Source organism: Sus scrofa, chromosome 3 (assembly GCF_000003025.6).
Source record: "Sus scrofa isolate TJ Tabasco breed Duroc chromosome 3, Sscrofa11.1, whole genome shotgun sequence".
Classification (NCBI taxonomy): domain Eukaryota; kingdom Metazoa; phylum Chordata; class Mammalia; order Artiodactyla; family Suidae; genus Sus; species Sus scrofa.
This window is the reverse complement of record NC_010445.4, coordinates 132,570,424-132,594,268: the sequence shown is the minus strand read 5'-3', so window position 1 is coordinate 132,594,268 and position 23,845 is coordinate 132,570,424. Positions and strand designations below refer to the sequence as shown.

The 23,845-nt window shown below is 55.2% G+C and overlaps 1 long non-coding RNA gene across 1 annotated transcript; it reads left to right on the top strand.

Annotated features, from left to right (window-relative positions):
- LOC110260065 lies at positions 6,563-23,072 on the top strand. Its single transcript, XR_002342886.1, has 4 exons — positions 6,563-6,736; positions 17,503-17,717; positions 19,047-19,303; positions 22,926-23,072. It is a non-coding gene; the product is annotated as an uncharacterized LOC110260065 (long non-coding RNA).

Sequence of the window (23,845 nt, the reverse complement as noted above, 5' to 3'; positions counted from 1 at the left end):
CCGAACTGAAGCCAGAGCCTTACTGTCTGCAAGCAATGAGCCGAGCTCTTCCCTCGACTGTGCCAGGAGGGGCCTTGGGATCTGGGCACAAGCTCCCTGGTGCCGGTCGGAGCTGAGCCGCGGCACTTGCTGCGGTGGGTGAGAAACAGGCCTCGGGAGGGCGTCGTGAGTGCTTCGTACATCTAAGGACTCGCGCGAGCGTCAGTCCTTATTTTGGAAGCCTCTTGGAGTCCTTTCCGCACAATTCCTTTTCCTATAATGTACAGGGCTTTTCCGTGTTGAGGCTGAGAAGCCCTGACTTGGGTGAGATATGCTAGAAAGGTTATTTCCGTTTGCCAGGCCCCAGCTGCGGAGGCTCGGGCGGAACCAGAGCGGCCTTCTTTCTCCTTCCCCATGTGCTCGGTGCTGGCGTTTCAGGCGTCGTTTCTCTGATGTACCTTGAAGAAAGAAAAACCAGTGATCTTCTCCAGAAGAAGCAAAGAGCCATGGAAACCAGGAAATGTGAACACCCCTTCTAGCTCTGACCTTGAATTCACCTTGACCATCCTCCTTTTCGGCGTCCACTGCAGGTGGGAGGGTGGCTTGAAGGGGACCTTCCCACCCCTGGCCTCTGCAGCCTGTCTGGCCCCCTGGTCTGGGCGCAGTGCCAGCCAGGGCACTGGAGTTGGAGTGGCTGGTGGTGCCAACTGGGTCGCAGAGGCTGGTGTGTGGGTCTGACCCCGCCTGGCCACGGCGCTCGCTCTGGGACCTCGGGGAGGCAGTGACCATGCACCCAAGCCATCAGCTCTGGTCCAGAGAAATGAATCAATGGATTGTGAGCTCCTATTCTCCGTGTCAGGAGCTGGCCTGGCTGGTTGAGGAGTGTCACACTGCAGAGACACAGGGATGTCTGCTGACTGCCAGGGCGTCTGGCTGCTGTGCCAGGCCTGCCCGGGACCTCCCGAAAATGCTTCTAGAAACAGGGCTCCAGTCCAACCTGGTCCTTCCATTCCACAGGCCAGGCGGGGTCAGATCCACACACCAGCCCCGAGGCGCGACTGGGACCTGCCCCTCGCCATCCTCAGGGCCCTTCACGCCCTTGGACGCGCATCTCCCCACTTGCCTATGATGACTGTGCGCTGGGTTAAGTCGAGCCCTCAGCAGTCCACGCGCTTGCCCACCTCTCCCCGTTCTGGAATGTTCCATCTGCCCTCACTGTCCAGGCCGTTCGCTCCCTCCTGACGCCCTCGGGACCCTCCCAGGCTGCACGCCCTCTCCTTCGGCCTCGGGTACCTAGAGCTCGAGGCTCCGTCACATGGAAGCAGAGTGTCGGCCCAGGGCCCCCAATTCACCATGACCGTTCTCACTGTTTTGGGGGACCCCACCCCCGTGGCTGCATCCCCAGGCCCAACCCCAGGCCGTGGACCTTGAGTCAATGGCTTTGCCTCACGGTGCTGGAGCTGCATCCCCGGCTCCCAGCTGGCAGTGCCAGTGTCTAAGAACCCAGCAGAGCCCCTGGCAGATGCTCAGGCTGGGCTGCCATGGAGACGGACTGTTCCGGGCCTCTCTGCTAAGGCTGCCTCCAGGGCTGCTGGTTATAGAAATGGATGTTTTTAGTCAACAGCGCATCTTAACCCTCCAAGGAAGGAATCCTATTTTCAGGACCGCGGATGTCTGAAGCACCAATTATTTTCACTTCCAAAATCAGTTGTGTTGCCACCACATTAAATCTGCTGTGAAATAACAGTTGCTGCCAACACATGGGCGTTTGGTTAATTATTGTCTTTTTATAAACGGACTGTGCTTTGATTGATACATTTTCTTTCACTTAAGCCATTAATGATGTGTTATTCTGGCCTTGCGACAGGGAAGTTCTGCAAATAGTGTCCTTTCGGAAGGATAACAAGTGGCATTTAAAAAGTGTTAATGCCAATATCTCAGTTGTTCTAAGGGAGACAAAACTAATTTAAAAAGGGAACGAACAGTTTCAGCCGGTCACATGGGTTTCAAGCTGAATTTGTGTAAGCAGGGGTCTATGGAAAATTAACATGGAGCTTTCAAGTTTTTGCTTTAGTAGAATTGTTCTTTTGAAGACCTTGGGTCAACTGGGATGACAGCTTTCAACTCCTCACCTTTAGAAAAGGTTTTCTCTTTCCAGTGAAGCAATAGAGGGAAACCAGGCTCCTGGGTGGACGAGCCCTGCGGGCGGAACGGGTCCACTCGGAGATCGAAGCCCCCGCCCCCGGGACGGGACATGGAGGCGGGGCCTTTGGAGGGGGTTCCCCTGAGGGGAGCCCTGACTGCCAGGCCTTCAGGGGATCAGTTCCCTTTAGGAGGAGACACCACAGGGCTCCCAGTGTCCACAGGAAGACGAGGCCATGTGAGCAGCAGGCAGGTGGCCTCAGGTGAGGTTCCTGGACCTTGGAGGCCAGCCTCGAAAGCGTGAGAAGGGAGGTCTGGGGGGTCCAGGCCGCCCAAGCTGGCTGCGCCCGTCACCCTGGAGAGCTTGTCATTACAATTCTGAATGGGAAGAGGAACAAGGAAAATTGAAACGAGCTCTAGCAAACGGCCTGTGTATCCCCGCTTCAGTTTAAGAGGCCGTTCGCAGAGGATCGGAAGCCGTCCTCTTGATCGTCTGATGAATCCCGGGTGCAGTCACGGGGCACATAGGACGTGCCTGTTTTGCAGGTGGCGAGGCTGCTACGTGCAGCGCGTGCAAGGGGCTCTGCGGGGAGGGCTAGAGCCCTCGGCTCTGTCCTCGCGCTCCTCCCTCCCGCGCACCGACGTCCGGGTCTCGGGCTTGGGCGCAGCCGGGAGCGCGTCTCCAGCGAGGCTTGGGAGGTTGGGAAGGGAGTTCTGCGCACGCACCGTCGAGGCTCCTGCAGCCGCCACCTGTGACGGTTTCACGTCCTTCTTGGTATCAAGGTGCAGGGCGTCTGTTGCAGGTGTCGTGTCCTGCATCCTTTCCTTCGGGAACATTAACCCCACCTGGCGCGCGCGCGCGTGCATGCGTGTGTGTGTGTGTGTGTGTGTGTGTGTGTGTGTGTGTGTGTCCTGCTACATTTCTCCTAACCCACCGTGGAGATAGTTCCTGGACTATCTTCTCGGATCTGTAGTGCCACCTTTTCCTGTGTTGATCTACCATTTGAGGTACGCTCCGTGTGCCCGGGGTGGCGGGGTGGCGGTGAAGCCCGGTCAGGTCCCCGTGCACGCTCAGCGAGCCGGGGCTGTGTGCTGACGTCCTCAGAAACCACTGTGTTTGCTGCGCAGGTCTCAGTGTATCTGTCTCTGAGCAGACGTCAGAGTGGCTCAGCCACTGAAGCTTTACATGAGTCTGAGGGTCCCACATCCTGCTCTGCCCTTCTTCCTCAGAGCTCTTTTCTGCATTCCTGCACATTTCACGATTCTGAAACAATCTTACAACGCATGATTGATAATTCTTTGACTCTACAGATTTGTTTGGGAATAATCGATATCTTTACGTTGAGCCCACCTCTATTTTTTTACTCAATAAATAATTTTTATTGGTGTTCTGATGAGTGACCATGTGCATAATTTGTAAATTTGTTCTGGATAGTTAATGTATGTAGTGTTTTGTGACACTATTCTAAATCCTGCTTGTTTCTGGCTTAGCAATAAAATTAATTTAAAAAAGCTGCGGTGGTATCCAGCAACCTTTTACTCAATCAAATAGCTTAGATTTTTCAGATTTCCGCATAAGGTGTGTCGTCTGTAGATAATCCCACGCGTGTTGCCGACCCAGCCGTCACGTCTCAGTCCTCTTGCTGCCTTTCCGAAGGCGGAAGGCCGGGGACGTCCGCGCAGTGCTGGCCGAGCAACAGTGGTGAGCGACCTGGCCTCGTCCAGCCTCACAGGGAGCGCTTCCGCCACCTCGCTGGCGAGAACATCCGTGAGGGTGTCCTTGGCATACGGACAGGCTTCAGCAGATTATGCATTTTCTTCTATCGGTTTTTTGCTGACGGGTTGTTCTTTGTAAGAACGGATGCTGGCTTTTAGTAAGTACGTCCTTTCGCGGGGGAGCCTGTATGTACTTCCTCTCTAAAAATGCGGCTGGAGGGGACTGTCCTCGTGGCAGGTCTCAGACTCCCGATTTTGTGCCAAATAGCAAAAAAAAAAAAAAAAAAAAATCAATAAAACTGTCAAAATATTTGTCACAGCAGAGCTTTTGACAGACTTATCCCAACAGGGTGCCCAGCGTTCCTGCTCTCGGAGCCCGTGGAGCCTCTGGGGGTGGGGTGACCGAGCCAGGGGCCCGTCTGCCCCCCACCACCGGCCCGATTTCCGCCCCCCAGTTTCCCTCCGTCTCGGAGGGTCACTGATCTCCTCGGCTGGACGGATACGTCCGTAGTTCTGATTCCTTCTTTCCCTAGTGGAAGCATTAGAATCTTCTCATTTAACAGCTTCTCGGTGCCTTTGGAATAAATGCAGAGATTGTGACGCCCTTACATCTCACGTGTGGTTTCCTCTTCTCTCCAGGCTCATTTCATGTGATTCCGATACTTTTATTCTCTGCTACAGTTACGTTTTACTTGTGAAGTTAGAAGGAACTGCAGAACCTCAAAGTAGCCCATTCTGGTCTGTGAGACATCGTCATCCTTGAACTAGAGAGGCAAGAATCTCTTTGATAGAATGTCCTTTGAATGAAAAATTTTACTCGAAATTAATTCTGCATAAAAATCAGCTCCCTTGATGTTTGGTCATCTGTGGCTCAGTATGAAAAACAAGAAAAAGGGAGAATTGAATTGGGCTTGAGTTTCACTGAGTCCCGATTCTGCCGTGTATTAGTTTCTCATCCATACACTGAGCTAACAGTGACTAAATCACGGTTTATTTCGAGGGACCAGTGAGAACATTTTTCATCGTGACTGGAATAAATACTTTAAAATGCTTTTCTTGGATCTTCACAAAAGACAAAAGACCCCTTGATTCTGGAAGAGGTCTCTCCGCTGACACTTGAGGAGCCGGAGCCTCCAAGGACACATGTGCGTCCATCATGTGACCGTGTTCCCACAGAGAAGCCGACCCAGCAGGGTTTGCCAGGGGTTGATCCATGGGGATCCGGTGGGTTTCAAGGTGGTGCTGTCTGCGTGCTGAGCTGATGCCGCTGCCGCAGGCACCGCACTCCTGGCTCCCTCGCATCGCGGGGCCCCTGCGCTGCTTCTCAGAAACTCAGGGCCGTGGTGCTCCTTGCGCAGCGCAGGGCTTGGTAAACCACGTCGTTGTGGCAAGCTGGGGTTTCTTCCGGGCACAAACAAAAAGCCAAAGGACAGAGATATTTTCTTCATTTCTCTAATTTCAGACTTTACTCTGAACTTTTTTTTTTTTTTTAAATTCTGGGGCAAGTTATACAACTAAAAAAAAAACAAACCACTTTGCCAAATGTTTTAAAGATGCAGTGGGGGAGTTCCCATTGTGGCTTGACGGGTTAAGAACCCAACATAATGTTTGTGAGACTGTGGGTTCAATCCCTGGCCTCACTCAGCGGGTTAAGGATCCAGCATTGCCGTGGACTTTGGTGTAGGTCGCAGATGTGGCTCAGGTCCAGTGTTGCTGTGGCTGTAGTGTAGGTTGGTGGCTGCAGCTCTGATCTGACCCCTATGCCGTGGCTGTGGCCCTAAAAAGAAAGAAAGAAACAAACAAGCCGTGGCCCCTTGGATATTCTTGTGCTCAGAATCAACATGGGGTTCAAGGCGAGAGGAAGCCTCCTTCGCACCCTCGCAGTGCGGGAACCAGACACTGTACAGCCCTCGGCCTTCAAACCCACGCAGCCCCCGTGTCTAGTCAGGTGCGTTACGCCCTGACAGTGTGAAACCTCGGCAGGCGAGGGGCTCCTGATGCCGAGCCCTGACTCTGGATCGCGGGGTAACGGGGCTCCCTGCAGCATTGTTGTCAGAATCTAAAATGCTTGAAACATCACTCAGCCTGATGCCTGCTCCAAAGAGGGGCCAGACAAACGGAAATCTCGAACACACTCCCACTACTGCCAGTTCCTTCCCTGCCACGCACCTGCCCGGTGGCTGGGATGGGCGACCCCTGGCACGCTTCCTCCGCCCCAGCCGCGCCTCCCGCTGTGCGGCTCTGGGCAAAGGCGTCCCTGCCCTGTCGGCGTCCTCCGTCTCGGCGTCCGTGAACACGGGAGGCTGATACTTACCTGAAGGCTGTACTTTAGACCACACGTGGTCACAGAAACGCAGGTCCTGACCTACGGTGACCGCTTGCTGATAAACACCAGGAGTTTCCCTTGTTCCTACGCTTGCAGGGACAGCGGTATCAACACCGTACGTGGAGACTCAGATCCACAGACGTGAGCGGGTATGCTGGGTGTTTCACCAGGACGGGGGACCCAGGAAGAGGGATGTGAAGGCAGGACCCTGCCTCGCGGGGTTCGAACCCCACAGCCTCTGGTGGGAGACAGGCCCCGCGTCCACACTGGGAAGAGCTCTCAGGAGCAGCAAAGGCTCCTTCTGTTTCTTTTCTGCAGGATCCTGGGAGCTGCCGGGCTTACGACCTTTGTGGCTTCATAAATGTTTGTTGTCCGAACCCTGGAGCTACATCTAAAATAGTATCAAACTGTGCTTAGTTATGCAAAGAGCCTTATGATTCTGGGAAGAGTGATGCAGGGATTTCCCTGAAAGCAGGAAGCAGATATGCCTCTGACCGAAAATGTGACAATCAGAGAAGATTGTGTGTATCACCGGATCGGCTTCAGACACTGAGGTGGTACCCTCCGTGAGTGGTGAGTGGTGGGGGCCCAGCAGACCTGGCCCTCCCGGGGCAGATGCAGTCCCTGACTCTGTGTCACCCCAGGCTGTGAGAGGTTGGGCGGCCGGGCCTCTCCACTCCTGCTGGGGGCCTGAGGCTGGGGGCTGCACGGACTGCTCACCAGCGGCTGGGCAGCAGGACAAGGACGAGGACTGGGCTCTGGGGCAGGAAGCCGCCCCCGCCTGGCCAGAGCAGGGGGAGAGGCTGGACCCTGGGCTCTGCCCAGGCCCGAGTTTCCCGGGCACCCGGTGCGCTGCGCCCGGGCTCAGGGCGGGAGGTGAATGAGTGCAGGGATGCGGCTGATTCCAGCCTCGCAGCGCAAAGGGGAGAGGGGCAGTTGGGAGGGGTCTTCGCCTTGGCTGCCTTCAGGGCATCTGTGGGGCAAAAGCGCCAGCAAGGGGTGTGACCCCAAGAGCCGGATTTCGAATCGCCCCCAGCTGGTTAATGGGGGCTGTAGCCACAAAGGACTTAACATCTCTGCAGGACTGAGGTCGTAGGCCCTGAAGGAAGTTTTGAAAGCGGAGAGAGGGGCCTCACGGAGCTGGAGGCCCAGGGAGGCCCTGTCACCGCATCCTGAGGGCAGGAGGGCGCGTGTTTCCTGCGGCCGAGATGCCCAAGGACCGGCCTCCCTTGTCACATGTTGCCCTCTCCCTGGACCGCCTTGACCCTGTGATGAGCTGGGCTGGGCTGGGCCGTGTCTGGCTTCGGGAGGTCCTGTGTGCACAGGGCGCAGGCAGCAAGCACAGGTGCGGGAGGCGGAGGGGTGCGGGGTCCCCACGTGGTGCCTGCTCCCCCTCTGCCTCGGGAAGCTCGGGCGCCACCGCCTGGAATCGGCCAGATCACTCCGGCCAGCGACGTGAGGGCTCCCAGTGCCTCGCCAGGACCGCGACGGCCTTGGTCCCTGGTGTTTGAAAGCTGGGCAGTCCCTCCAAAGTGGGTCGTTAGTCGGCAGGACCTGGCTTCATCGTGATGAGGCTTCTGGGGGCTGGGCAGCGAGACAGGGGTGGGGCGTGCAGATTGGGTTTGGAGGGGCACCTGGTAGATAACGTTTCGCTCAAGTTCAGGGGCATCCAACTTCAGCGTAACTTCACTGGTTGAGGGAAACCATGTCAGTGATGAATGGGCAGGACGAGATTAAGCTTTGAAAATGTTAAATGCAGATTTTGCAAAAAACAAAATCTACTAGCTTATGAAGTGCCATATTTTTATGATCACAATTGGATGAAATGCAGCTGCATTTTAAAAACTTTTGCTGCCTGCATTGTCACTCACGTAATGGACAGCAATTAAATTATGTGTTGAACTCAACTGCTTCCAAAGGAAATAGTTTTCTAATTATTGAAGCCATCTTTTGATGATACTGGAATTAAATCTTTTCAATTTCTTGTAAATGAGAGTTTCTTTAAAAATAGAAATCTTGCTGAGTTTATGGAATCTTGCTCGTTTCCACTGACTTTTTTTTTTAACATTTCTTTTTGAATCTCCCAAGTTTTAAGTGAGAAATGTAGGAGAAGGATACGTTGTTGGGTGGCCCAGTTGGGTGAAAAGATTCTGGCCTAGGTGAGGGGCTTCGTGTGGGGTGACCCGGGAGTCAGCGTCATCGCAGGCTGCTGAGACAGAACCACCGCAGACGGCGCAGCCGACGCGCCAGGCAGGGTCGCAGAGTCTGGAGTCTGGAGGCTGGAGGCGCACGGTCAAGGCCCCGTCAGATTAGGAGTCCGGTTCAGAGACAGCTGCCTGCCCTCTGGCTCCTCCCCTGGAGGGAAGGTGGGGGAGCTGTGGGGTCTTATCAGGGCACCAGTCCCATTTATGAGGCTCCACCCTCAAGAGCAAATCACCCTTCAAAGGTCCCCAAACTTTCAGTCAAAACACCAAGCCGATGTTTGGTGGGGGGTTTTGAGTAAATACCCAGAAAGAAGACAGACAAGAAGGAAATCAAAGATGATCCGAGGAAAGGGTACCTTAGGAGGGTCCCAGGTAAACTCACCACAAACCGAGACCAGAGCGGACGCTACCCGAACGTCCTCATGGTGGGGTCCTGGCCTCTAAGGGCTGGTGGTCCAGCGCGTCTGCGCGCATAGAGTCAGGGTAAAACTGGACATGCATGACGGTCTGTCCATCCAGCGCTGAATAAGCTCTAACCTTTCTAGTCAGGAAACTGAGAAACGTGGGTACAGAGGCGTAGGACGCACCCCCTCTGCTGAGACCCCCTCGGTCTGAGGCAGACCTGAGAGTTAACAGCGGAACCTCATGCAGGTGGAATGTGGGAACTGGTCTCATTAGAGAGGCCAAGCGCGTCGAGGAGGTTCCCACAGCAGGCGTCCTCCCGGCCTGCTTTGAACAGCCCTGGACAGAGGCCCGTGGTTCTAACAAGAGGGCACAGGACCTTCAGACAAAGGAAGACCCCTCCCCCGGGCAGACGAGTGGGTCCCTTCGTGTCTCAAGACACAGAGAGTGACCCTCCAGGGCCCAGCAGGACCCTTCCCACATTGTCCTGTCCCGTCCTTGCCGGGGTCATGACCCATCAGCAAGAGCTGCAGAGCCTTCCTGGAAACACCTGCAAACTCATGCGCTGTCCTCACATCCACACGCTCTGTCCTCACATCCACACGCTCTGTCCTCACATCCACACGCTCTGTCCTCACGTCCACACGCTGTCCTCACGTCCACACCCTGTCCTCATGTCCACACGCTCTGTCCTCACGTCCACACACCCTGTCCTCACGTCCACACGCTCTGTCCTCATGTCCACCCGCTGTCTTCACGTCCACTTGCTGTCCTCATGTCCACACACTGTCTACCCCACACCGTCCTCACGTCCAGCCCGTTTGGTCGCTCGCACTGCTGGTCCTGCCTGTGGGCCTGCAGCATCTCCTGGCTGGCTGTCTCCTCCACCCTTGTCCTCGCAGAGAAGTTCAGCTGACCCTGAATGACCGCCTCAGCCCCTGGGCACGAGCGCCATCCCTGCCTGCTTCGCTTTTGGTCCTGGGAGGGCCCGCCTGTGGCCTTCCCTCTGCCCGGCCCTGATCTGGTGGCTGGGTTCCCGCTGCCCAGGTGACGGAACACAGACCAGTCTTTCTTTGTGAAGTTCAGGTCTCCCCCCGGTGACAAGGGCATATAAGTGGCCCCCGAGGAGTCAAGCCATTTGATGTTTATTGTGTGCTTTTTTGTGGGAATTTTTTTAAGTTCGAGGATTTTTCAAGTTCAGGGGTAGGATTAGTTATATTTCTTTCTGGGTTTTATTTCAACCATTTAAAAATCCTTACGTGTGAATAATCTGGCTAGTATTCCTATGTGTGGCACAAGAGGGTAGGGAAGTGATTTTTTCCACCTCCCCATTTGTATAAAAAATCTTGTGCCCATCTGGGATGTTCTCGTGGGTTTCTTAGTGAAGAGCTGCAGGGGCGTCCAGGAACGATCCCTGCGATGCCTGGGCCACCGTCCAGGGGCCACGCCATCCACGGGGGCGAGGGGAGCCAGGGCTCAGCTCACGGGCCGCCTGTCGGACTATGGGCTCCATGTCGGGAGTGGCACCTGCGGGGTTTGCACAGGGTCTCATCTCTTGGTTAAATGTGGGTTCCCGAAGCTCTGGCCAAGGGAACCATCTTGAGGCCCAGCACGTACAGAGTGGGTAAAAATCATGTGGAAACAGGCCGGCGTTTCCAAGTTTGCTTCCCGACCGCGAAACAAGCTGCAAAGCTGTCTCCTTGTGACAGGGCAGCGTTGCTGTAAGACGAGCCTGTCAAACCAAAGTGTGTCTTGGACTGAAACTGAAAACAAGGTCAGGCGTATCCAAAGCACCTACGGGTTGACCGTAATTAACCCCCCAGGACAGAACGGGCCCGCCGGAGGGGCTCTGGAGGCTGGCGCCGGATCTGAGGCGGGGGTTCACACCCCGCGTCCCTGAGAAGGTCAACTACCCAGCCCCTACCAGGCTGAGACGCTCATCAGCGTTGTCAGCAGGTTTCCAAACCTGGTTCTTGGGAATCTAAGCCTGAGGGACAGCGGCGCCGCTCTGGGGAAGTAATCCACGCTCAGACCTTGACATGCTCCTGAGGAAGACGCAGCATCTGGTTTTTATTGGGGTCTTGCCTCTGCCTAATCGGACAGTTGGTTTAAGAGAGGAAAAGCAGATCGTGAAGTGTTGTGATCACAGGGAGAGCAGCGAGCTCGCCCCAGCCTCGAGGGCGGGCGGGTCCTCCGGGGCCAGGACCTCCGCAGGCTCCGCGAAGCCACCGTCCTGCAAGGCTGGTCATTTATTCACAAAACACCCTCTTGGGTGGGGACGGGGCCTACTCAGGCACAAGCTGGCTGCAAACCTGGACGTCTACAGGTCGCTTCTGGGGCGTAGTTAGGATAAAGGTGTCTGTGTAGACATCTTTCTTCAAGTCCTAGTATGGACACGTCGCACGTATATTTCTCTCTGATTTCTAAATAAAAACACAGGTTCAGAGCCCACCGTCTGGCCTCAAGCCCCCAGCCTTTTCACGGTGTCACCTGCCCCTCAGGTGTGAGGTCACTCCGTGAGGGACCAAGTGTCGTGGAAGTAAAAATGCAGCTCCCTGCTCGACAGGCCTTGGAATGTTTTTTTCGTGTTTCATTCATCGACGATTTTTAATTTGTTTCACATATATTTTGTACTCAAAACAATCTGAGTCAAAATCGCTTGTGAAATCTTGATGACTTTTTCTGTTTGAGGTGTATTTCAAAAGAGCACAATTATTTGCACCAAGACCGTGACAGGGGACTCGCCGCCCCGTCCCCAGGCTTCCTGCTGAAGAGGGAAGCGGGCGGGTCTGTCTCCCCAGGGTTTGAGCCCAGGTTTGTGCCACGCCTGCGAATGCAGGGCGTACCCAGAGCTGCTGGCTGTCACTCTTGTCGTTTTTCATGAGCTCGTGAAGGCGGTGGCACCCAGCGTGCTGCCAGGCCGCTTCCTCCACAACAACTTTGCAGCCCCCACCCCCAGGCCCCCAGAAACCCACCCGTTTCCCAAACCCCGTGGCCTTGGGCCCGAGACGGGCTTTAGCCCTAGAGGCCTCGGGAGCACCCACATCAGCTTCGGGCCTCACGTCCTTCTCCTCCCTGGGGACCCTGGAGACAAGGGAGCACTGATATCTCTCTAAAGATATTTCCCTCTAAAGATAGTTCTCTCTAAAGAGCAATTTTGCTGGAAAGAAGCAACGCTTCTCAGCTGCCCGACACGGGGGCGTTATGCCCAGGAACTTGGCCGGGAGCGCTGGCTGTACGGAGGTTCCCTGTCCCCGGAAGGGCTTTGCGCACAGGAAGAAGGGGGCTGCTTTAACCACACCTCAGCTTTTATAAGTCGTTCGCGTCCTTTCTTTTTCGGGGGGGCGGTGGGTGGAGAAGCAGCGATGGTGAGATTCGTGATCAGTTGCAGACGCTCCAGAGGGTCTCCTTTTAAAAGGCGCGGGTGTGAGCGTCCAGGGCTTGGTGTAAGTTGTCCCTTCACATGTACTGGGCTTTGCACAAAACTCATTTGCCCCGTAAGTGTCTGCATTTGCGCACAGACTGCAGAAGGCAGTCCCTCCGACACTGCGCGGTGGCAGCGCCCTGTTTGGGGTCCATGGCTTTGGTAGGAGTCCCTTGTTTCCTAGATCTTTGATTTTGAACAAGTTGCGTACCTCACCGATTTCAGTTCCTATGTTTGTAAAATAGGATTAAAATGCCCACCTTGCAGTCTTTCTGGTGAGAAAGAAGCATGCACATTAAACCGTCTCAAATAAAGTGGCGCCAGGGACCATCCCCTTCTGCTCTGCTTTGGAAATGGAATCTCATAACTGGAAAATTCAGACAAAAGCAGATGATTTGTTTAATTAGCCTCCTCCTGGTTTGGAAACTTTGAGGCCACACTGGTAAGAGGTAGGTCTGCGTGTCCCCCACTGACCTGGGGCAGCATCTCCCTGAGCCACACCGGAGCCTGTTGGAGCTGCTCTCTGACTGCTCGCATTTGGGGACTGAAGGGCTGCCTTGGCCTCAAGTGAGTCTGGAGCTGGTGGGCAGGGGACCTTGAGAGCCCAGGAGAAGTGACAGAAGAGCTGGTGTAAAAAAGGAGAGGGAGGCACAGGCTGAGATGAAGCTTTTGCAGCATCGACGTTCAGTTTAGCCGACTTCCTGAAACGGCCGCCGCTCGGGCACCACATCTGTCCCTGGGCTGCGGCCTCTGAGAACAGCGGCTCCTTTTCTTAATGACCTAACCAGGCTGCCTCCTCTGAGAAGCCCAGACGAAGCAGGTGTCACGCAGCCAAGGCTGCCCCCACTCCTCTCCAGGAGGGGACAAGGGTAAAATGCAGACAGGCATCTCAATGCCCCAGTCCTCTGGGCAGCAAACAGCATTTTTGGTTAAACATAAGTGAGGATACACACATTTTGGGGACCTTGAGAGCCCCCAGGAAGTGGACTGACTTAAGTTGTGGGGAGACCAGCAGAGAGCAGGTCACTTGCAAATGGAGACGGAGGAACAAGGGCTTCGGGCGTCGGCCGAGGTGATGGATTTTTCTGCAGAGAAAGCGCCGCGGCCAAGGGACTGAGGCTGGTGAGCAGAAACGAGGCCCGTCGCTGGAGAGCCGACTACGGATCCGGAGTCTAAACCCCGGTTCTCAGGAGCATCTCTAAGTCCTCCCTGTAAAGACCCCATCGAGCAAGGGGCCGGTTTGGGGCCCCTGCCGAGAGCCTGCGAGGACCTGGGGCCAGACCCGCGTCTCTAACTCCCAGCCTTAGGTTTCCAGGGTGCTAGGCTCGCCGTTAAAGCCCCTAACGGGGAACACGCCCTCTGGGTTCAAGGGACCCGGGGCCGCCTCCTTTGGAGATGGCGGGAAGCCGTGCGTCCTGACTCGCAAAGCCTGGCTTCGACTCTGGAGCCGCAGCGTCACTTGAAGATGAGCGGCCCTCGGTGCGGTGACCCCGGGCAGACCGTCCGCCCAGACGCAGGCTGAGCTCACGCTGCAGACGCCCCGGCCGTGAACTGGAACAGGTTGGAGAACCAGCCTCTCGAAAGAGAATGACTCCGCTCAATGTGAAACAGAACTGGCCACACCAAAGAAAATCAAAAATGTTTGCCTGGCGGCCGCCTTGGCTATTAACTGTGGTTTAAATGGCTTTCGGTGTCGAGGGGTCTATCCAGAAATGGGGCATCACGAAAGCGATTCTTATCTACGAACAAGGCATGTGGTTTGAATCCCAGCGGTTTTGTCTCATTCGAAACTGTGAGGCATGTTTGTTTGCTTGTTCCTACTTTATTCAATAAATTGGAAAATGCTTAGTGAGTGCTTTGCTTGGGGCCCTAATTCTTCAGTCTCTCTGGGTTCAGAGGTGAGGACACAGGAATTCAGTGTCAAAGGGGCTGCTTACAGGACCTCACACATTCACATGTGTCGTATTGGCCTCACTCCCCGCCTTGGTTTCTCGTTGGTGGGGACATGGGGCCTCGGGCAGATTGGAGCCACCAATGCCTGGCGGCTCCCTCCCGTGCAGCCCGTGGCCTTCACGGTGGGGGCGGGCCAGACCTGCACCCCCCCACCCCCGAATGGCTTCGGTTTGTTTAAACGATGTTGGTCTTGTGCGGCCTGAGGGTGACCTTACGCTTTGAGCATCTTGATCTCACAGCTAACGCTTCATGGATGCGGTTGTTCGCCCGGCGTTCTTGTTCCTTGGTTCAACCACAACTACTGGCCCCATCACAACTGAAAACCACCTGACTTGGAGGGTCAGGCCGCAGCTGCGTGTTGCGTTAACCCCTCAGCTGCCTGGGCACGCAGCATTTGCTCCGACTCGGGCGTTTGTCCTGTCAGGAGCTCAGTTTGGTCCAGTCTCTCCCGCTCTCGACTCACTGCACTGGGAGTTAGTGTCCACTTTCTTGCAGTATTTACCTGTCGGCCTTCGTCCTGCCCCCGGGCCCAGAATACGCCCGGCTCCTCGTTAAGACCAAGAAGGATCTGACCCCTTAAAGCGATGGTTGCACAGGCTCCCGTCTCTGTCTGAGGCCCTTGGCTGACCCTCCAGAGTCACGAACGGCGACGGTTTCCATCTGCTCTGCTGGACTGACCTGCTCTTCACAAAGGGGGGGAACCGATCATTTCCAAATTTCAGTCTCTCAGAGTTTAAAGTTCCAGGAAATGAAGGACTGGACATCCTAAATGCTGCTGTGACAACCCCAGATTTTAGTGGCCCAGCAACTGGGGATGTACATTCCACTTGCACAACTGTCCCCACAGCCAGTAGGGCATCTGGGAGCCCCCCTCCCATCAAGTTGGCGGCGTGGGAAGGGGCAGGGCTTGCGGGCACCCCTCCCACTCGGCCCACTGGCCAGATCTGGGGCGTCCCCGGGGTCCCCACCCTGCTCCGGTGCCGCCCTCCGCAGGCACAGTGAAGTGAGTGAAGGGCGTCCCAGACTGTAGTCACATCATCCTCTTGGCCCTAAGTGTCCCTAATTATTATCCAAATTTTCATTTGGGTTTTAATTCTGTTCAGTAAAAGCTGTGGAAGCGATGTGTCCAGTGCTGGTGAGGCTGGAAATGCCTAGACCTCCAGGCGCTCGTGGGCAGGCAAAGGCCCCCGCTGGCAGGTCTGCGGTCCGCGCCGTCTCTGCTGCCCAGGCGCGCAGCCCAGCCAGTGCAGCCTGCGCAGGGGCCGCGGGGGAGACCAGGTTCACCCGAACGCCACGGCATCAGTGCACAGGAAGCAGCTTTGAAGTAAAGGACAGGACATCACAATAGAAAAATGTTTCAATCAAAGTCTGATGGAAGGGCTCGAAATAGCAGACAGTAAACGGAGGCCTCTGCAGTGAGTGGCCTCGGAGTCAGCCTGAGACAACAAAGGGACAGATGAAGGCGTGTGGAAAACAGGAAACTGGAAATATGATGGACCCGGGTCCGTGGGCCACAGTCACCACCCTTTTTATTTTCCCATTTAAGGCAGAGTCACCGTAATCACCACGCCGTGCCTGGGAGCGGGGACATTGTGTGTCAGGGCCGATTCCCTTCTCGTGCACCTGCTCCGCGGTTTCCCTTACGACTTGCTGATGAGCTCCGGGGTGACGGGTTCCAGGAAGCGGCAGAACCGCCCGTGCTCACGCCGCGTGTTTTAGCCTTGCTGGGTGCCCCCCGCCTCTGCCTTCGTGGAGAGGAGGCAGGAGAGCACATGGCGCAGGTTTGCTGTCCTTTCTCCAGCCTCGAGGGCGGAATGCAAATGCCTCTCATCCGTTTTATCCTCCAGAGAAACCTCATCTCCAGGTCCTCTGTCAGAGGGGATGGGGGCAGGTGACAGGGGCACAGGTGATGGCACAGGTGACAGAGCTCAGCATGAGGTGACGGGACACCAAGGGGCTTCATGGGCCCCTTGCCCCCCCAGGGTCATCCCCAGGTGACAGGGGCACAGGTGATGGCACAGGTGACAGAGCTCAGCATGAGGTGACGGGACACCAAGGGGCTTCATGGGCCCCTTGCCCCCCCAGGGTCATCCCCAGCATGTTACTGAAACCCCAGAAAACGGGCGGGCAGTTCTCACACCCAGCGAAAGGCTCTAGTCAGGTGGCAGTGGTTTTAACAGGAATGCTCAGGAAGGGGGCGCTGGGCGGGGCTGTGCGGGCCCCTGAAAAGCGGCCTGTTTCATTCTCCGCTTCTGCAGATCCGGGGGTGGGGGCGGGGCGGGGTCCCGGGCCGGCCACGTCCTGAGCAGGCACCTGGTGAGGCGCGGGGCGCTGAGGACCTGCAGGGACAGGCTGCAGAAGTGACAGACCATCTGCCTCCCACCCCCAGAGCCGAAATAATGGCCCATTGTGATTTGGGGCAAATTCCTCTATATTTAAGACATTTATATTTAACTCGAGTTTCTGTTCCTTGAAGCTGAAATTATTCCTAAGTAATTCAAGAGGACGGAGGCATTCAATAGAAGCGTAAAACCATTCGCAAGTGTAGAAGTACAGAACAGCTTTTATAAACATGGTAACACTTGAAAGAGCCTCATAAGGAAAGTCAGTAAATTTGACTGAAAATTGTACAGCAAGGACGCTTTTCCCCAACAGAATAAAACGGTTTATGGTGGCGGACACCGCCGCTGGCACCACCCCTGCTCGGTTCCCTACTCTGCAGGCTCCAGGGCCTGGCCACACTGCAGGCCCGGCTGCTCTGCCAGGCCCCGTCGAGTTATTCGCACAGAGTCACGGCGAGGAGCTGGCGCCAGGCCCGACCGGGGAACAGCCTGTGCGGCTGCTGCACCGGCCCAGGCACCTCCTCTGAAGCCTCTTTCCTGGGGCTCCTGGCCTGAGGTCCGCCCCGCAGAGACCACCTTGCCGAGGCCAGAAGACCCTTCGCAGCTCCGACTAGGGATTCAACATGGGTCCGTTCCCGGCGTCCCCTCCCCCTCCTGGGCAGTGCGACCCGCTCCACACCTGTGCCGGCCTCACCTGGTCCCATTCGGGTGGCGGGGAAGGGGGGGTGGGGGAGCCCCGGAAGGGGGGGTGGGGGAGCCCCGCCCTCTCCCCTCACAGCAAAGGACAAAGCCCAGCTGTCCCCCGGCTGACATGGGGGCTTTGCTGGGAGGCTTCCGGGGGGTTTCACACGAGCCTCTGTGACAAAGAGGTGGCAGGTCTCTGCCTCTGGATATGGCTGTGTCTGAGCCTGTGGCCAGGACGTGAGAAGAGCCGATGGGGGTGACAGGGGCAAGAACATGCAGAGACCTGACCTGACGAGGGAGGCACCAACCCTGCGGCTGCGTTCCTTTTAGGGTTTTAATGCCAAGTGATGACGTGATGCCACGGTCACAGGCTGTTCTCGGACTCCCGACCTCCCACATAAACCAACTAAAGTCACCCAAAGGAAGACAGGCCGGGAAGCCTAGGAACCAGACAGTGCCAGGTCAGCATAGGCCACCTCTGCAAGCAACACTGAGGACGACTAGTCCTCTTCCTACTGATGAGTTGAATGTTGTCGCCCAAAGAGGTAAGTGGAAGTTGACCTCAGGCATCTGGGAATGGGACCTTATTAGGAAATAGGGTCCTGGCTGATGTTATGGTGAAAACAGGTCACTGGGGTAGGTCCTAGTCCATGTGACTGGTGTCCTTGAGGAGAAGGACACACAGGGCAGAGGCCACCAGGTGATGGGGGTGGATTGCATGGCGCAGCTGAGGCCAAGAGCGCCAAGGAGGCCGCGGCCTCCACCAGAGGCCGGAGGAGCAAGGAGGGGCCCCTGACCCTGAGAAGGACCCCTGACCCCTGACTCCCGACCTCCAGACTGAAGAGAACACATCTCTGTCGTCTCAAGGCCCCGAGCGGGTGGGCCTTGGTCACAGAAGCGAATGACGGAGGGTGGGGGTGGGGGCCACAGGAGAGGCTAGAAGAGGGTTGATAAAACACCCAGAACATCCCGAAGGGCTCTTGGTTGAAACAAGGACATCGAGGGCCTTGGGGCCAGGCGTCCGCGGGGAGAAGGCGCGGGCTGGCCTCGAGCTCGCGGGCCCGTCTGAGGGTCTGGACTCGGAGCCTCCGCGTCAAAGGAGCCGGAGACCCCGGCTCGGCTGCGGTGGGTGGAGACCAGGACTCTCGAGCGGTGACCTCGGGCCTTAGGAGATTTCCGAGAGGAGGTGGAAGTTGCCGTGCGGTTTCCTCTTGCCCTTCAGAGGAAGACGGGAGAGGAGAGAGGAGAGGGGACAACAGAGCATGTGTCCCCCAACCCGCCGGCAGAGGCGATGGGGGGCCGGGGCCGCTGCCCGGGGCGCCGGCGTCGCCCAGCAGGGGTTCCAGCGGCCCTTGGAAGCTAGTACCCCGATGGCCACAGAAACGCACAGTTAGGAAAATATGGCACCTCTTTAAAGCAGTTCAATCCCTAATTTGATTTTTATCATTTTGTAAACAATATGCAAACAACCTACACCTGCACGCTCCCCTCTGCGGGCTCAGGAGGAGCCCACAGGCAGCCTCGCGGCTCTTAGTGGGTCTCCGGTCCTTCGGGTCAGGGGTGCGAGAGTCACGTTCCTAGAGTGGATCCGTCTGTACAGGGTGGTAGCGTTGAAAGCCGGAGCGACCCTGCAGGGAGAAGAGTTTGGGGATACCTTTCTCGAAATGTTTACGGCATTTGACTCAGTAATTACACTTTTAGGGTATGTCCCAGAAATAATCAGATGAAAATAAAGAATAAAAGTGTAATAACAGAAGTCGTTGAATATAAGATCAATATTAAAAAACCCAGTTTTATTGTAATGAACCACAGTTACAAAATGTTAAAAATATCACTTAACAACAGCAAAATGAAAATACTTGTTTTCATTTTAGTTATGGAAACAAGTTGAAAACCTTACTGAAAAGCACTAAAGAAAACCTCAATAAACGAAGCACCACATCACTCTCACGCAAAGGAAAACGGCCGCAATAAAGTGTCTGCGCGGGTGTGTGTACTCAGCCACCAGCTCTGAAACGTCGTTAGCGAACCTGAGGGACAAGGGAGTTTGTGCCGCTGAAGCAGCTCACAGCTCTCGCCTCCTCGGGAGGCACGTTTGCAGGAGCTGCTAGTGGAGATCATAGCGGAGCAGGTGAGTTATCAAATCCAGGAGGAGGAAATAAAACGTGAATTTGCATTTTGCGCCTTCTGTTAAAATCGACCTGGATGGTATTTAAATGCAGGTGTAACCGTTAACCTTTTAGAAATGACCATGGGCGAGTGTTCCGGGTTAGGTCGGAGAAGAAGACTGGAAACCAGGCCAGAGGGCTGTCGACAGGGGCCTGGCTGAGAGACACGACCCGGCCCTTTCCTACAGGGAAGTCGTGTGCGGTTGAAAAGTGAAGGGGGGAGAGCCGTCTCTCGTGCCTGAGGGAAAAAGCAGGAAGAAGGGTGCTCACTTGCTCTTCCTGGGGGAGTGAAAAGGCGCGTCATGGGTTGCTCTCCCTGGGACCCATCGCCCAGGTTTTTCATAGTCTTGTCTCATCTGTCTTGCCCTCCTTCCTAATTTTTTTGAACAAAAATGTCAGAGTCATGTTAGCTTCCCAGGGCTGCCGTAAGAAGTCACCCCAACTGGACGGCCTAAAGCAGCAGCAATGCCTCCTTCCCCAGGCCTGGAGCCCGTGGCTGGTCCAGGGCTGGCGGGGTTCCTGCATCTGCCCAGCCCCCGCTCCCACCTCGCACCGCGTCTCCTGCCTCTGCTACGTCCCCTCCAGGTGTGCCTCCTCTCATGGGACACGGTCATGGGACTGGGACCCTCGGCTGCAGGGAGACCTCGTCTTAGCTGACCCCCCCTGCAAAGGGGGCTTTTCACGTTGCCACACTAGGCGCGTTTCCAGGTCCCGAGGATCCGGATTTCGACCTGCTTTTAAGGGGACACAACTCCAAGCACCGTATCATTCCCTCTGTAGTTTTTAATATATTTTAAAGTCCTTTTAACAAACGTTTAAAAAAGAGGGAAAAAGGAAACGACTGATTATAATCAGAGTATGATAACATATCACAGTAAATTAGGAGAGAGATATTTTGTTTCGTTTTATTTTTTTATGTTTGCCGTATGGCCGTTCCTGACCCAGGAAGTGCATCTGAGCCATAGCTCAGCACCACCGTGGCCATGCCAGGTCCTTTAACCTGCTGTGAGGAGCTGGGGGTCGAACCCACACCTCTGCAGTGACCAGAGCCACTGCAGGCAGATTCTCAGCCCACTGCAGCAACTCCCTTCAGATCATCTTAATGAGATGCCTGCAATTTAATTTTGCTTTAAGGGAACACGCCCTTCCAGCGCCATCCATGGTTGTGTGTGTGTGTGTGTGTGCTCATGTGTGCACAAGTGTGCCACGTGTGTGTACATGAGTGTGCATGGCTCTGCAGCCACACAGGCCTCCTCCTTCACTGCATCTTCGTTCCTCCTTCTCCAGGGGCCTCAGGGCTGGGCACCGCTGTTCCCCGTGTGGGCGGGTGCCTCCCTGTGCGGTGGGTCCCGGTCCTTGAGTGTCTGGCCCCCAGGCACCAGCTGGTCGCACGCCTCTCCTCTGTGCTGTGAACACAGAAAATGGTTATTTTAAAGCAGCAATAGCTAACGCTTGAAAAGGGATAAAAGTCAATGTTGAAGATACTGTTCAGACTCACTAAGGGTTTCACTGCATGACTAAAATCGGCAATTTCCAAACCAAAACATTATGCCTCTAAGTTCACACTGTCCTATCGTTTTAAATTTTTCTTTTCACCACTTAAAATTTTAAACACAAAAATTCTGAGTAAGCAGTCTTATGGTCCAAGTTTCATATTGTTTTTGTGTTTATAATCTCTGTTACAACGTTTACTCTGAGTCCACTATTTAAAAGCAGGGCTGGGAGTTTCCACTGTGGCTCAGGGGTAATGAGCCTGACTAGGATCCACGAGGATGTGGGTTCAATCCCTGGCCTGGCTCAGTGGATTAAGGATCTGGCGTTGCCATGAGCTGTGGTGTAGGTCGCAGACGCCACTCAGATCCTGCGTTGCTGTGGCTGTGGTGTAGGCCAGCAGCCGTAGCTCCGATTTGAACCCTGGCCTGGGAACCTCCATATGCGGCGGGTGCGGCCCATCAAAGACCAAAAAATAAAAAACAAGTGGGAGCAGGGCTGCATCATCCCCAGCAGTGAGCCCTGGGTGCTGCTGTTGAGGGGGTGCGTACCCATGTTTGCACGTGGCTGTGAGCTCGCAGAATCAGCGTTCCCATGGAATACAATTTTATGAAAGAATGCACAATAAAATACGCCAATTCGAAGTTTACATATATTATTAAAACTCAGTAGGAACCTCAGCAATTATTTAGAGCTTAGACGAACATAAAGCTGTCTCGGAGAGGGTGTTTTATCCTCGACAGGCCCGTGCCCGGTGAGGAGACGTAGCAGCTGCTCTGGTTGGTTTGATTATCCTTGTAACTTATCTACAGAGAGACGGCTGACTGCTCGTACCCCCGGGTCACGAATCACAGGGTATTGACAGGGTGTGTAAGGGAACCTGGACCCACATGTCATTTGCTCATTTCCTTATGTCTGTTCCCAGGGGTGGGGACAGTGGGTCGAAGGGCGCAGACGTGCCGTGTAAGGTGACACAACAGCTGGACTGCTGTCCGGAGCTAATTCTGCTCTGCAGCCGCTGCTAACACGGCTTTACCAGCAGCGCACGACGGTTTGTTTTATTAAGATCTGTGCCTTATTCCAAACGTTCCCCTGCATAGATCCACCGCCAGCCTGTCCCCTGAGCCCGAGAGGCTCGGAGCAGATGCCACACTCCAGCGAGAGGGCAACGGAAAGCTGCGTCGTAGCCCAGGGCCCACAGCTCGCTTCTCAACGCCTCCGCCTCGGCTGTCCCTGCACAAACCTCCCCGCGTCACTTACAGCGTTTCTCAATCAGTGATTCATTTCAGTGGGAAAATGCGTCTGCTAATGTGTCTCCTCTGGACATTGATGTGATTTCTGCTTCCCATTGTTCCTTCAGACCACTTAATATTTCATATTGGTAATTAGCAAATTCTTGTTATTTAGTGCTAATTTTAAACATCCCAGCTATTTTTGTAAGTCCCTTTTTGTAAAAGTAACCGTAACGTCTCGATACTCTCTCTATCCATCCGTTTATGGTTGGGAGTCTGCTCTACACCTGGACCCACGTGGGTGGGATGCCCTGGCTTTTCTTCTCCGGGGGGCTCTGCCCAGGGACCCACTGGATGCATTTTACTGAGTACCTACTACGTGCGTGGCACATAGTGGGTGGGTCCAGACCAAGGTTAGAGAGGGAGAAGGGAGGCATTTATTCAGAGCCTGCTGTGTGTCAGGTGGTTTTTTCGTGAGTTACACTGCAGGGAATCCGTTTTGCACATGAGGAAACAGAGGCCCAGAGAACAAGGAGGTGGCTGGGTCCAGCGTGCCTCCTGCAGGCACAGATCAGAAGTTCCACTCCCACAAAGGCTCGGGGGTGCCCTCTGTGGTTCTGGGCTGGTGGTGATCTTGTCCCCAGGATGTGGCGTGAGGTCTGGGTGGCTGGAGCCCTGCGGTGTGACGCCCCAGGACCCAGAACGCAGCCACCGTGTGGAGGAGGAAAAGGGTTACGCTTCCTGCCGTTCTCCACCCGCAGAGGCAGAGGCTGGCGACCGTTGGGGTGAGTCCTTCCGACCTGCCTGTCCCCTCTCTTTACCCTGGGTTTGACCTGGATTCTCTCTCCGAATATTTTTCTAGCTAAAAATCCGACCGCGCTCTGAGTACAGTCCGCAAGCACCTCCTCCTTCTACCGCAGAGCGTAGCCTTTGCCATCCTGCACCGCGATCCTTGCCGGGCTGCTCTCGGCTCGCGGTCCTGTCGGATGGACGTTCGCAGGAGCCCCTTTGGAGGTACGGGGTCGGCTCCCTTTTTCAGTTTCCCAGGTGGATCTGGAGGTTCACGTGACCACGTGGGGAGGTGGGGTCCCAGAGGGCTTGTCCCCATGCAGCCTCCTGTCCTTTTGCCAGCAGGGCAAGCGCCCGGCTTCCTGCCCTACTTCGCACGACCCTGCCATGCTGGGACGGCATCAACTCCTTGCTTTGCAAAGCAACGAAACAAGGAAAAGCCGCCCTTCTTAACTGCCTCTTCTGTGGACTGTGTCTTCGCACTGTGCTCTGTTTTATTGGATTTAATGTCCCTCCTTATTGGTGGTAGGGACTCCTGTGTAGCTGTGGCATGTCCTTGGCCTGTCGCTGATGCCGTGTCTTCTGTCTGTCTGCTCACAGCATCTCTGTGGCGTGTTCCTTGTGTCTGAGAATTCAGCCGGGCTCGCCCTCATTGCGTTCCTGTCCCCAAATAAATGAGTCACAGGTGTGAGATGTGCAGCATGGGGAAAAAGGTCAGTAACTTCAGAGTGTCTATGGTGACAGGTGGTAACTGGATCATCCTGCAGACGTTGTGACGTGTGCAAAACTGTCACTGTGCAATAAGACATCTCTGCACAACAGGCACTAACATGGTGTCGGAGGTCAAGGTCAAGGATACTTGGAAAACAGACCAGCAAACTTATAGAAAAAGAGATCCGATTTGCGGTTACCAGAGGTGAGGGTGGAGCAAGGAGTCAAAACACACAAATGCTCAATTATAAGATGCATAACAACTAGGGATATAAGCCCAAC